Here is a 14,692-nt window from a genome sequence, read left to right as displayed (position 1 = left end):
TAGTTTTAAGTGTAGCCAAAAACAATATCAAGAGGGGCTTATTTTTAACAAGCTTATGGACAACAATCTCACAGATGCAGCTTTTGTAAGTGTAGCCAAATCATTCTGAGGGGGGTCATACTTTCCCGGGAAATTCCCGAGGGCATTTTTACAAAAATCTTGGATTAGACGGAGTACCACACTTGAGCAAAAAGCTCATATGGGCATGTTGAGCAAGTTTTAAGTGTAGCCAAATCTGCCTGAGGGGGGTTCATACTTTATCGAAATGGTTATAGGTCAAATCATACTACTTTGCCATAATATAACTTTCCGCGAGAAGGTTGCTTCTATCACAACCTCACAAGACACAACGAACTTCCAACCAACGAAAACACATAATATGTCGCCATATTTCATAACATTCGAAAAATGTTAATAGTTGATTTTGTTAATTAAATACTAAACAAAATATCTCAAGTTGTTTCGAAGCAACAGCAACAATGTGTAATTTGAACTGAAGTTTAAATATAATGTTAAAACAACTTAATTAAGTGAAATATTTTCAGTGTTAAATAATATGCAACAAGATCTAAAATCTCCAAATTTTAACAGGAAAATAGCGTGATGAGAGAATAAGAAAGATTAACAAATGAAACTTTGAAATAAAATCGATGTTTTGCCGGGTTTATAATATGATGAAAATATAAATGAAACGGACGTAAATATGAAGTGGGAGCATATACGTAATGCAGTAGAATCAGCAGTTAAAGTATAGAAGTAACCAAGTAGAAGTAAGCCTTGGTGTGATAATGAATTTCATAATCTAACAGAAATATGAAATTAGTCTAGACTTAGATAGTAAGATAACTCTGTTGATACGATATTTGACAGTCATATTAGATTAAAGGGAGAGATTAAGAAGTTAACTTAAAACAACACGTATAGAAGTAAAAAAATAATATATTTAAAAGGAAAATTAACAAAATTGAAACAAACAGCATAAATAAAAAAATACAGATTTATATAAAGGTATATAAATTCATTTCACATATCTAAATTAATTTAGAAAGCGGTGGTAACTTAACATAAATTAGTAGGAGTTATAAACATGGCAGTCTTCTTTTAATCCAGTGATATTATACACAGATGGGTGAATTTATTAATGATATTTTAACTGCTCATTTAGGAGATGCATCAGATGTAAATGAAGTACAAACAGCAGAATCTATAGTTTCAGTACCAAAATTGATTGAAGTTATAGATTCCATTAAATGACTAAAGGATAACAAAGCACCTGCCATTTATTTAATATCAGCTGAGTTATTTTAATATGATGGATATTAATGTGTCAAAATCATGAATTAATTTATTTAATATGGAATAAAAATAAATCCCTCAACAGTGAAAAGTATATATAATTGTTACAGTGTTTAAAAAGTGATAAAATGAAATGCAATAATTACAGTGGAATTTCTCTTCTCCCAACTTCTATAAAACATTATCTAAAATTATTTCAACAAAACTAACCGCATATGTTAATGACATTGTAGGTGATTACCAATTGCGGATTTAACCGTAACAGATACGCTGTACATCAAATTTCTGAAATCAGAATGGCACTTGGGAATAAGTGGAAATACAATCAACATATACCATCAGCTATTCACTGATTTTAAAAAAGAAACATATGATTCTGTTAAAAAAGAAAAGTATATAATATATTATTCGAGCTTGGAATACCTAAGAAGCCTGTTAATATGATAAAAGTGTGCAAGAGCGAAACAGAATGTGAATTCGTTATGGTATTCATGTGTCTGAAAAATTTACAATTCATGACAGGTTCAACATAGGAGATGCATTATCTCCTTTGCTCTTTAATTTTGCCTTAGAATATGCTGTTTGGAAGGTAAAAGAAACTAACGAAGGACTAAAACTAAACTGAGTGACTCAGCTGTAAGCATATGTAGATGATGTATACTTACTGGTGAATCATGTAAATATAATTAAGAATAATGCTAAATTAAGGAGATAAGTTTTAAAATTACAAAGAGCAAAGGCAATATGAGCTTACAGGTCTAAACCAAGAAGAGTTAGGTTATAATCTAAATCTAATTATTTATAGCAGCTCGTCTGAACCAGTTTCCGAACTCGTGTATTTAGGAGCAAGACCAACATATGGAAATTATATTAAGGAGGATGTAAAAAGCAGGCTACTTTCAGGAAATCGATGTTACTTCTCTCTTCATAAACCACTTACTTTTCCTGTAATATCTAAGAAACTAAATGTTAAAATTTACAGTAGACTAATTTTGCCTGTAGTATTATATGGAGGGGAAACTTAGTATCTTATATTGAAAGGGAATATGAATTTTGAGAATTTGAAAATGAAACCTTTAGAAAAATATTTAAGGCCGGTGATTTTATTACTTCAAATAAATTTTATCTCAATTATTTAGAAAGTGAATATTTACTTTTGATCCTCAAGAAATACGTCCGTCAATATGTAATTGGAGTCTAGGAATTTACCTTGAAACAATTGTTAAAACTTTGAGATAATAAATTCAACATGTTTAATCAGATTGAGTTCAATACCACTTTACAGTTGATGATGTTTGAAGTTCCATGAATCACTTTAAAGGATGCCAGAAATTCACAAATTCCTCCAAAAATGCTTATTCCGCCTGCTTTTTCAAATATATTACTTGAACATTCAAAGTTAAATTGGTTCCACTTTGTCACCATAGTAAGTTAGAAAAATGGCCTAATTCATTGTTGACATAATGTGCATTTAGTTTGCGCCACAATGGGAAGAAATAGAGAATTGTGAATTTGTGAATATTTGAACTTAACTGTATGTTTATATGTATGAGTCAGTATTATTTGACTAACCTCCTTACCTGGAAACTAATGATTCTATTCTTTCTTCAGAGGAAATAGTTTGAGGGCAAATAAAGGTTGCATGTATTGGTACTTGCAAATTTAATTCAGCCTTGTTGTATACAACCACAACTGGGTCATCTTGAAACGCGCTCCAAGATTCCAGGACCATCGTTAAACCAGTAAGAAAACTAGCGGATACAGCCACAGCCCAGAACACTCTGCAGAATGAGAGATATATTCAAGAATTATAAATCATACGTCGAACATAAACACCTCCCAGACATACATTTATAAAATACATAATTATACAAAGGATGCTATTAAATATATTATGCATATGCAATTATTATACATTATTATTATTATCAAACAGGGTGTCGTAAGACAATATCAACAACGATTGAGTGCCGGTAAATGGCATGAAATCGTATGACCTTTCCTGATAAACACTATCTGTGAAGAGTGTAGTTAGGTTGCAATAAGCCCTTAAAATGAAACCTGAATGTATTCAACCGAACACAGAAAACGGACAAACTGACATAACTTAAGATCGCTTGGCAATGTTGCAACTAGCTTCCCTTGTTACGAGAGACGAATTGAAAACAAGAAAGGTTTAGTCTTACTTGAGTAATATACTAATCAATTAAGATACTTAATATGCTGCAAGAAATATTAATAGTATTTATAAACTCACAAGAACAATGAGTTTCCAATAAAGGCTGACTGAAATTGGAAGCCGTTTATTGTGAAATGCCTCCATCATATTTCGAGTGCCATGCAACAATAATAGCAAATTACACATGCTACATAGAGATTACCCGATGGCACAATGGTAGCATCGTCGTCTTATAATCAAAGGGACCGGGTTCGATACCCTGCCGTGTAGTGGTTCGGATCCCATTTAAACTCTATAACAAGTACCGATTAGCCTTAATGTACATAGAGTGACTTAAAACACCAGATCAACCTATCGGAAAATGCTGCAGATATTGATGAAACCACGAACGCAAAAATAAAAACAAAATATTTTCTCCATTTTGTTTTCATGAACATGGCCTGTGTCCACTAAAATTGGTTGGAATGTACAGTCACGGACACTGCTGTGTTGTAACAACCTTATTGAAGAAGCACTGAAGAAAACCATCCATGTCTGACAACCAACCGCCTTGTGATTAGACAACCCAACCATCATTGCAATTCTGCGGCTTGTATACCAGTCACGGCTATCTATATAAATTCAGTAGTGATGTCAGAGAGAAATACGAGATAAAGATTGTCGATCGTAATATCTCGTGTTCTCGACATGGAATAGGGCCTCCCCAATGGCGCAGTGTTAGCATCGTCGCCTTGTAATCAAGGGGTTCCGGGTTCGATACCCGCTGGAGGCACATAGTGGTTCGGATCCCACTTTAAACAGTAGGAACAGTCCCAATTAGCCTTACTGTGCATAAAGTGGACTTAAAACAACAAATCAATCAATCGACATGGAATAATACTCGGTCCACATTACGTTCCATAATTTAATGTTGTTCGGGAACGAACCTGACGGACTGGGTTTATATTTTCACTCCTTGCATTACAGTAAATTCCATATTTTACAATTATATTAATGCTTTGAACGAAAATAATACGCAGAAAAACATCGAACACACGTGCACACCACTCTTCTCACACACATGCACGTCGAAACAAACAGTCAAAGCTAAGTTTTAACTTCCAACTGAATGTCCAAATAACAGTAAATGGAGAAGCACGATGTGCGAAACGTGGGATGTTTCACAGAAAGAATGCGTCCATTTTTGACATACGTGGTTTCTATTAGACAATGAAACAATTATGAGAGATATTAACATGCACTTTGTCTTCAGGTGTTGAGGAAGGAAGCAGGCTGACTGACTGTAAAAAATAAAACATGGTGCTATTGAAAGAGTGTTGGTTAGCGTACAGAGCTTTCATCAGTGAGGTCTAGGTTCGATCCCCACAAAGGACATTTTTTTATTCTTTTCTATTAGTGAAGAAATATGTAATATTGTTTTCTAGGAATTTTGCCGAAAGAGTACACATCAAATTTGTTCGTATAATCTATATTTTCATTCTTCTAATAAGTTCTTTATCACAACGAGATATAGAGATTCTCTATCTAGGCGATGGATATCTTCTCAATGGTTCCGTAGCTACGATTCTCCAGTCCCTTCCACCCACTTGTCTAATTTATCTACTTCATTCAATCCAACTCACGAAATAGCATGATTCTAACGAAAACACACAGATATAGTTAGAACAAGTAACACACCTCGTGTCGAAGGTTCCAGACTCAAGTTCTAGCTTTTTGCGAGGGTGATTATTCTTGTGTGTCTCTTTATCATCTTTGTCAAAAAAATATTCCTCATTATTGCCGTGATTAACCTAGGGAGAGACCAAATCGAGTGAAATAACAAAACTACAGAAAATGCAAGACACATCTGCCTACACATGTTATACCTTGGGAATTAGCAATCTGAAAATTAACTTGCGTTTCAGTCGACGACATGCAAAAGAGTTTTGTGTCGTCTCGCTTGGAGTGTTGATTGTCGTGTCGGACTAGCATGCGGGCAACCCGAGTTCGAGCCCAGCTAAAGGAATTTTTTTCTTTGGCACCTTTCTTTGAACGGCGTCTGCGGGACGGCATGGGTTCGATCCCGGTTCAGTCTCTGGAAATTTCAATCTGTGTATAGGGCCGGTGGCAACCCACCATCGTGAGGAAATTGGGGAGCTTCGAATGAGTAAGCGTAATCCGGTCACGGAGACCTACTATAATGGCTAGGGATACGTCGGGCTGACCCCCCGTCTATTCCAATCCTGTTTGAAGATCTCCACGCTTGCAGGTGACGAAGTAAAGCGTGGGAGGGATATCGGCAGTCTGTAGGTACGCCTAGGCCCTTAAAGGGCTGTTGCGCAAAGGATTATAGGATTATTTATAAAACTGAGGTTTCTGCAAAACGTTCTGAATTGAATGCCACTTCGTATGTTGGTAATTTGAAAGCAGAAAAGATGAAAATTTGATGTTCCGAAGCGACGATGTATTTGTGTATGTGTTACAAAAACGCAGTTATTTATTAGCAAAAAACATGCAGACACGTGATCATTAAGAATGCTTCGTAGTTGTCAGTGCTAGTATGGCAGTAGCTACAGTCTGTCAACACAACCAACCTTCACGTTTCCTGTAAAATGATTACCTTTCCACGTTTCAAAATCAAGAGTGCTGTCTAAAGCATGTTCCATGTTCGAATCTAAAGTTATACGAAACTCTTTTTCCCAGCAAATGACATTGAAACCATTAACCAAAGCAGGGTTAATAACTGTTTGCAATGTGATATTGGTATTATATATAATAATAATAATAATAATAATAATCCTTTGCGTAACAGCTCTGAAGGACCATGGCTTACCTACCGACTGCCGATCTACATTCCACGATTTCCTTCGTCACCTCTAAGCGTGGAGATCTCTGCAACCAGTATTGGAATATTCGGGGGGTCAGCCTGACGTATCCCCAGCCGTTATAGTAGGTTTCTGGGACCGGATTACGCTTACTCATTCGAAGCTCCCCAATTTCCTCACGATGGTGGGTTGCCACTTGCCCTATACGTAGGCCGAATCCAGAGCTGGATTCGAACCTACGCCGTCACGCAGCAAACGATCTCAAGGCGAGTGAACGCCTTAACCGGCTCGGCTACGGAGGAGGACTGATATCATATATGGAAATGATAATAATGGAGAATTTCGCTTAAAACCACTTATAAATATATTAAATTATGTGGATAAGTGATGTGAAACGTACGATGCACGATCAGAGTAGTATATTTTAGAGTGTGTTTAGAATCTCTTGTGTATTGCATGGGAATACTGAAGTCATTTTAGTGTTCTAATCAAATAACAATTATTCGGTGTAATCTTTAAAAAGGAAAGCCTTTGTTTCTTTGCAGCTGTTCATGACAGAAATTCAATTGCAACACAAGGTACCAAATTAGCAATAGTTCTCTAACATATTTGTGGTATGTCCTTGTCTGCCTTATACCGGATGATGAAGGAAGCAGATATAAAAGACAGAAAGTTACTGTTCTTGGGTAGCTCGTCCTGCTTTTGTCAGAAAACCTGATCAGCATACTGAACAAAGCCATCACACGAGATACGACTTCAATAATATAATCCGTCTCTTTGGTCAAATAACTCAAAAAAAGGCAATAAAATTGTCAGTGTGAGGAGACGGAGAAATAATTTCCTTTTATCTTACATTATACTCTGTCTGTATGCCAAGTGTGATTTGTCTGTCCCAAAGCTGAAGACAAACCTCTGGCTGTTGTAACGCGTGGCATGTTTTCTTCCAGCTTACAAATCACGTAAAATACCTTCGTTCACTTCAGTGTGCTGGTTCTGCAGGCACAAGGTCATGTCGAGTGATAAACATATACCACGTGACTCCGGGGCCAACTGTCAGCACCGTAGAAAAGCTTCAGTAACTTTTGCGAAGTTCCTTCTAGTCCTTGACATAGCGCATGCTCTGTAATTATGTGCCGAAAACCCATGTTTTCTGTGTATAAAGTATATATGTTTGGATTGTGTGCTCAAATGTTGCAGTAAACATAACTCCGTGACACACAACAACAATTACAAGCGCTTCAAAGATTAGAAACTTAGCAAGCGTTATTCACAAGACGATTAGATTGTCCGACTGAAAGAAGATCAGGTGGTGGGATGGTAGCGTGTTAGTTTGACATGCAGCAGATACTGGGTTCGATTCCCGCTTGATTGCCTCCAATTTTCTTCTTGACTCGAGTGACTATATATTTCAATTTATTTATTGCGAACATTCTTATTTTATTTGCTCTGCGAATTGTTGAATTTTGAATTGAATTTTGTTTTCCAAACGATTACGATATTTTCTTGTGAATAGTATCATATGTATTTCTGTATCATTTTCTATCGAAAAGAATAATTTTCACAAATAAAATTGTTAACGGTAAAGTAAAGATTTCCACCAAAAATAAAGTAAAAATGTATTTAACTTTTACTCCAATAAATTATTAAAAATGAAATAATTAGTTGCTCGAGTTATTTAAAAAAATATGGCGATAGAACGGGAATAGAACTCAAAGCCTTCTTTACGTGAAACTTATCCGCTAACACTTGACCACTTGAAAATCATGTAATAGCTTCGCCTCATCAAGGTACTTGAAACTCATCGAAACCTTCAAGCGCTCTTCATCGACTTTTTTCTTCTTTTTAAGTCCACTTCATGCACAGTAAAAAAATTGGATCTATAGTTTAAAATAGGATTCCAACCACTTGTGCCTAAACCGCGTATCAAACTTTTCCTCGGGAATTGTTGGCTAGCGTGCGATATTACCAATACTCGGTTCGGGCATGGATGTGGGTGTTTGTCCCAATGAGAATATAGAGAATATAAAGGAAATTGACATGTGTGATAACTGAAAAAAAGGTGAAGAACGGGGATACTATTAATTTTGAAAATACTCTTTCAGTTAGTGTAATGTGCCTGAAATTGAATGCCCTATTTTTGACAATGAACGTGTTTTGTTTCTTCAATTAAATTTTTTCGATTACAATGTAGTTCATCATACCAACATGTGTCTTTCTCCCTTCTCTATTTATAGTTATAAATACAATCCCATTGATGCATGGAAAAACCTTTCACTGTTCATAAGTCAGTCATTGTTCTCTGCAGTTTTCAATGCAACATTCAGGCTCTCTGATCGCGCATCGTACGTTTCACATCAGATATCCACATAATTTAATATATTTATAAGTAGGGAGCGGAAGTTGATGACCTAAAAAATATAGGTATATATATATATATATAATTTCCACGTTTTTCGCAGGTAGAATTATTTAGATCTCTTAATGTATTTTCATTTTGTTCATTGTGAGCGCGGTCACTGAGGTATGGAGATCTTCAAATCAAGATAGTTGGACAATGATATGACGTCTCGAATTCTTGGCGATATCATTTGCTGTACAAGGGAATATTGAAATATTTTGAGCCTCACATGGAAGGAGGGATGTTAGATATTTAAAATTTTGGAGAATATAAGGGTTTAATTTTTGGACACTCTGTGCGAACGTATACGAAATTTACATGTTTTCTTCTATTTTTGTGTCAGGTTCAAAATTAATTAAGTGTCAGATAAGAGAGTGGCACACAGGGCCGTGGCTCGCTACCTCATTCGGCACTTGCCTAGTTAAATCCATTGCTTAATAATGCAGAGTCCTGCTAGACTCATGTTGTGTTTAAGTTAACAAATGCATCTAGTGATTTTTCCACTAGTGAATTTTCACAACAAAAACATGATAATTCTCAACGCGGAGGTTGTAAGACGTAGCCAAATATTGAGTTGGCAAAGCGTTCACTTAGGATCTGCGCTGGCCATGCGCCACCGATAGTGGGAAGCCAGAACAGCAAGGACGAGAGCTCATACACATTTCAGAACCACACCAGTTAGTTTTCGGTGCAGCGAGAGCCTTTGTCGTTTCGAAAGCCAACGCTCCGACCACAAGGTCAGAAGAAATCCTTCCGCCGAAAGCACAAGCGCGAAAACCATACGCGACCGCTAAGGGCTCACGCGAAACAATCGTGTCCATACAGGCCACCGAGGCCCCGCGCCAAGCAGACGAGAAACCTCCAATAAGAAAGAACGTGGAGGTGTGAAAATGACGCCCTTTTGTCAAGCCTCACCCACCCGGGCAACGCCGCACCGAGCCGAGCAGTGCCAGACATCTCCTCTGGCCGCTCAAAACGAGCGCCCCGAAAGCAGCCTAAAGCCGTCTGAACTAACAGTCAATCAGCGCGCAGTTCCGGACTGCGACGCGGCAGTCACGCGAAGGATCGCGTAGAATCCTCTTAAGGCCATTAAGAAGTATGAAGTTCGGCCCGCACACGAGCCACGCCGGAGAACAAACCAGAGCCAACCGGGAAAACACCACCAGCGGAGCCCACAACATGGGACCACCCAAACCCAAAGCCCACAGAAAGGAAGGAAGAGCCGCTACCCAAGAACCCAAAGACATCCAGCAAAACGGGGCACCATGAACAAGCCACACCAGGTTCCAGCAAGAGAAGCCAGAAAAAACAGGATCTGGTGGAACTCAACCAAACCAAGACATACACCATCACCAACACCACCACCAAAGAAAGGCAAGTACCGCACATAACGCCACCATCGCTGAACAAGAAGTCCAGGCAGAAGAAGGGGGGTTCATATACCCCAGAAAGAGAGCCCATCCAGACCAAAGTTAGCAACTTTCTCAGAAGAGGATATACTTCTACAAATCACCTTTGATGTACTCATGATCACCAAAGAGCCAGAGGGAAGTCAAAATACAACCCAAAAAAAAAGATGAGAGAGAATGACAACAAAGGAAACAAACCAGACCACCAGTCATTAACATCTACGGCGTACAGAACAGGTACACATTCGTGAGCACCCTCGCAGCAGCAATTAAGGAACACCGGAAAACCTTGGAAGGGATGAGGCTTCAATTTGAAACTACAGATGCCTACGACAAGACCATCTCGCTCTGCAGATAAAAACAACTCCAATACTCGACCGGAGTTCCACGTCAACCGCGACCGGTAAAAGTCGTCCTTCGACACCTCCAACTGGACATCCTAACAACCGGCTTAAAAGACGAACTCATCGACAAGAACCAACCAGTGAAAGAGGTCAAAAAGCTAACCAAGAGGGCCACCCCGGGAGAACCCAAGGTCCGAAACTTCTTCTTCTTGGTCACACTCCGCAGAGCTCCGGGAACAGCCGAGATCTACGATGAGTACCTAATAGGCAAAAACCGGTTCGTCGTAGACACGTAGAGGGGAACAAGCATACTGCAGGGTTGGAAGTGCTAACGCCTGGTACATGCAGCCAGATCCTGCGAAGAGAATCCGAGGTGCGTTCGATGTGGGCGACAGCACAGAGCAAGAGACTGCGAGAAGCCTAAACGGAAGGACCCCTGTCTCTGCCTCAACTGTTCTGGACCGCACCCAGCAAACTTCAGAGGGTATCGAATCTTCTCAAAAGTAACACAGGGAAGATGGTTCGCGGATGCAGACAACACAGGCATCAAAAATAGAAACCAGCGATAGCCAACACGACCGGCGGAGCCAACACCAGAACGCCACGAACAAAATAACCCAGCACCAAGTGAGCAGAACCAGCGCAGCCAAGCGGATCCCGAGAGAAGTTACAACTAGCAGAATTGGATATGGCTACCAAATACCGGCCCACAGAGTTAACAGGGAGAAGGCAGGATCCACCTATTCAAGAAGATGATTAAATCTTCCGAACCTTCATCGCTGCTTTCACGGGAAGGAGACTAACCAAAATGCTCCCACACGTAATGAAAGCAGCTATCCAACTCCAATCATTTAAAGACTCCTTTGACAGATTCCCCGCCATTGCACTGATGATTGCTGACATGAACAAACTTGCCTCTTCCAATAAAATCAGCATACACCGTCAGCTGCGCATAGCGTCGTTTATTGTGAACGACATCAAGAAACAGAAGATAGAGGTCCAGAACCATCTATCACCCACAAAATAAATGTGTTTTGCCTCCAAAAAGACGCTCCTGAAGCCCAAGCACCGATTCCATCTGCGAAACTACACCATCTACAGAAGAGACAGGCTACAAACGCAAATAGGGGGTCGCCAATCTCGAAAAAAGAAGCATTCCCACATAAAAAAATTCCAGCACTACAACAGATAGAGGCAATAGCATTACGAATCCTCACACCGAGAACTCCTCATGTGATAGTATCATGTTACTGCCACCATAGAAGATCAGGACATTGCTACGCTTGAAGCGCTGAGCCAACATTTGATAATCACCGGGGACCTGAACGCCAAGCACGGCAGCTGGAATTCAATGCACAACAACGCAGCAGGCAACGAACTAGCTCGCATCCTCCCAGGAATAGGACTGCAAATCGCCGCCACGCTAGAGCTGACACACTTCCAGGCAACAGGAGTACCTGATGTCCTGGATGTCCTACTCGACACGGGATGCGGAGTAGCAGTATCACCATATGCCGATATGTCACTCAATTCGGATCATGTCACGATTTACTTCGAAGTGGCACACCAGGTCATAAAGCACACAGCACCAGCACCGCAACTGCCAACGACGAAGTGGACCAGAACTAGAGATCAACCCGCAAAGACAGGAAAACATCTTCGCCAGACGTCTGCAGTACGTCTTCACAACAAATCCACAGCCACGGCCACCAGAACCTCACCATGATAAGGTAGAAACAACAGTTCATCAACTCGGAACAAAACCACCAGAAGATAGGCCGCTTCTTGCGACACCGAGAGAAATCGCAGGCTACATCCGCTGGTTCTCACAGAACAGCGCACTGCATTGAGAAAAAAGTCTGGTTCGCTGCAACAAATCCTAGTTACAGAAACCAAATCGCTTGTTTGTTATACGCGGGCAAAACGTTGAAGTTTCCTGTACTAAATTTTTTCATTGACTTAATCTTGTTCATCCAACCAACCTCCCACCAAGAATTTTGTGCTCCAAAAATCCAGTTGATAATCGAATTAGTTTGCTAATTTATAAATACCTGACAGACAGTACATATGTAAAATATATATGGTGATTCTAAAGGTATAGTACAAACGAAAACCACAGATACCTCCCATGAAATAGAGACGAAAGTTGCCCTTCCACTTTGCCGAGAGATGGCTCCGTGAGGAGCTAGACAACGCCGAAAACGTGTGAAAATGAACTTCACACCTCTGTACAGCCAGTACCAGTGAAGATAGAAAGGCGGAACAATCGAAGTCAAAAGGAACACCAAAGTCGCCCATCCGAAAAACACTAGGCGGCAGCTGCGCAACGCATGCGCATGGGGTTCCACAAAGGAAATAGGAGTGTCCCGCAAGACAAGTGAAGGGAAAGGGTAGCGATCGACAACGGTAGGGACAAAAGAAGCAATGAAGCATGAAGTAACAATTGCACAGCGGGAAACAAACACATGCAGCGCGTGGGGAGTCCCCAAACACAGTGGGGAGACACCGCAGCAAGAGCAAAGCACAGTTCAACAAAAGAGAAAGAGGACCGGACGGGGAATGGTACCTGTCAAGGAGACAACAAATGCGGGACAAGGGATTCCCCGTAGCAGCACCGAGGGGATGTCTCACAGAGGTCGTGCGCCAGCAGGACAAACACAGCAACTACGGGCACAGGAGGTTTATTGCTACGCAAAGGTGCACTTACAGATAGGAATAGTACGTAGTACGTAGTCGTACCACGGACTGACGTTGTTACAAAAGTTGCTCAAATTGACGACCACCACATTCAATGCAGGCATTGCAGCGTCGCAGGAAATTCTGGCGAACCCTATCAAAAATCCCTGGCATTGTACACACCTCAGCCGATGCTGCAAGTATCCGCGCTACCAACGTTTCCTTGTCAGGCACCGGGGTCTCGTAGACGAGTGTTTTCACATGGCCCCACAAGAAGAAATCCATTGGTGTGAGGTCAGGCGAACGGGCGGGCCGGGGGACGGGGCCCTCTCTGCCGATCCAGCGCTGTGGGTAGGTATGGTGCAAAAGGGTTCGCACTGTGCCATCAAAATGTGCAGGCGCTCCATCCAATTGAAACCACATACGATGTCGCACGTTGAGGGGTACATCTTCTAGCAGCTCTGGAAGGACTGATGCAAGAAAGGTGCGATAGAGGCGGCCATTTAAACGTGGTGGCAGCAGGTATGGACCGATAATCTGTTCATCGATGATACCTGCCCAGATATTCACTGCAAACAGGGTCTGATGGTGCACCTCGACTGCTGCATGTGGATTTTCATAATCCCACACATGGCTGTTTCGGCAATTGAAGATGACCTCACGGGTGAATGTTGCTTCGTCCATGAAAAGCACATGGCGCAAAAAACGGGGATCGTCGGTACAAAACTGCAACAGTCGTTGACAGAATTCCACACGTCGTGGGTAATCCCCAGCCTGCAACGCGTGGACTCGCTGTGGATGATAGGGATACAGCAGATCATCATGAAGGACACGCCACACTGTCGACTGTGATACTCCCACTGCACGTGCAATGCTACGGGTGCTAGTGGACGGTGTGTCGTCCACGCGAGCAAGTACGTCCTCCTCGACCGCAGCGGTGCGCACATGTCTTGGGGGACCGACATGATGGCCTGCACGTAACACACCCGATTCACCAAGGGTACGGTGCACGTTCGAAAACAACCTGCTGTCGGGTTGTCGCCTCTCCGGATACCGTCCGCGATAAAGGGGTGCAGCTGCTCGGCGATTGCCATCTGCAAGGCCGTAGACAAAATGCATGTCCCTCAGTTCTGCAAATATGTAGCGTTCCATGGTACGGTGAGGATAGTGCCAATTATGGAATACTGTACTGCAGTGCACAGGTGGCACAAACACACACACTGGTCACAACGGGTTCGAAACAACGTACTCAATTGTCGTACGTCAAGCACACCACCACCGCACCAGCTCTTTCACTGACACGCTCCGTGACGCTGCACTTCCAATCAGCCCACACGTCCGCACGGCGCTGTGGTACAATCAGCTGACGTTCCTGAGCCACCCGTGCCTGCGCTCTTCACTACCTGACCAATGCCGTCAGGTGGGGCCATGTACTCTGGGGCCTTGTCATCGTGGAACACATGTACCGTCCTTCATTCTTGCCCCATTCACCCACAACACGTACTTCGTCCGTCTTGCTCGAGCCGACGGGGAGCACTACGTACGATCGTGTGGTGTTTGTGTACACCAATGTGGGGTAACCCAGC

At 41.4% G+C, this 14,692-nt stretch overlaps 1 long non-coding RNA gene across 1 annotated transcript in view; it reads right to left on the bottom strand.

Moving 5' to 3' along the window:
• Positions 1-2,872: 2,872 nt before the first annotated feature.
• The window catches only part of LOC145982256 (uncharacterized), a 322,713-nt gene continuing 310,893 nt past the window's right edge, over positions 2,873-14,692 (bottom strand). Inside the window, exon 3 of the long non-coding RNA XR_014441035.1 lies at positions 2,873-3,077. This is a non-coding gene — a long non-coding RNA (uncharacterized LOC145982256). The remainder of the gene's footprint in view (positions 3,078-14,692) is intronic.

The sequence above is a fragment of the Lepisma saccharinum genome, unplaced genomic scaffold (genome assembly GCF_977018435.1).
Source record: "Lepisma saccharinum unplaced genomic scaffold, izLepSacc3.1 HAP1_SCAFFOLD_32, whole genome shotgun sequence".
Classification (NCBI taxonomy): Eukaryota; Metazoa; Arthropoda; class Insecta; order Zygentoma; family Lepismatidae; genus Lepisma; species Lepisma saccharinum.
Note: the sequence above shows the minus strand (reverse complement) of the source record. Positions and strands in the feature narration are given on the sequence as shown.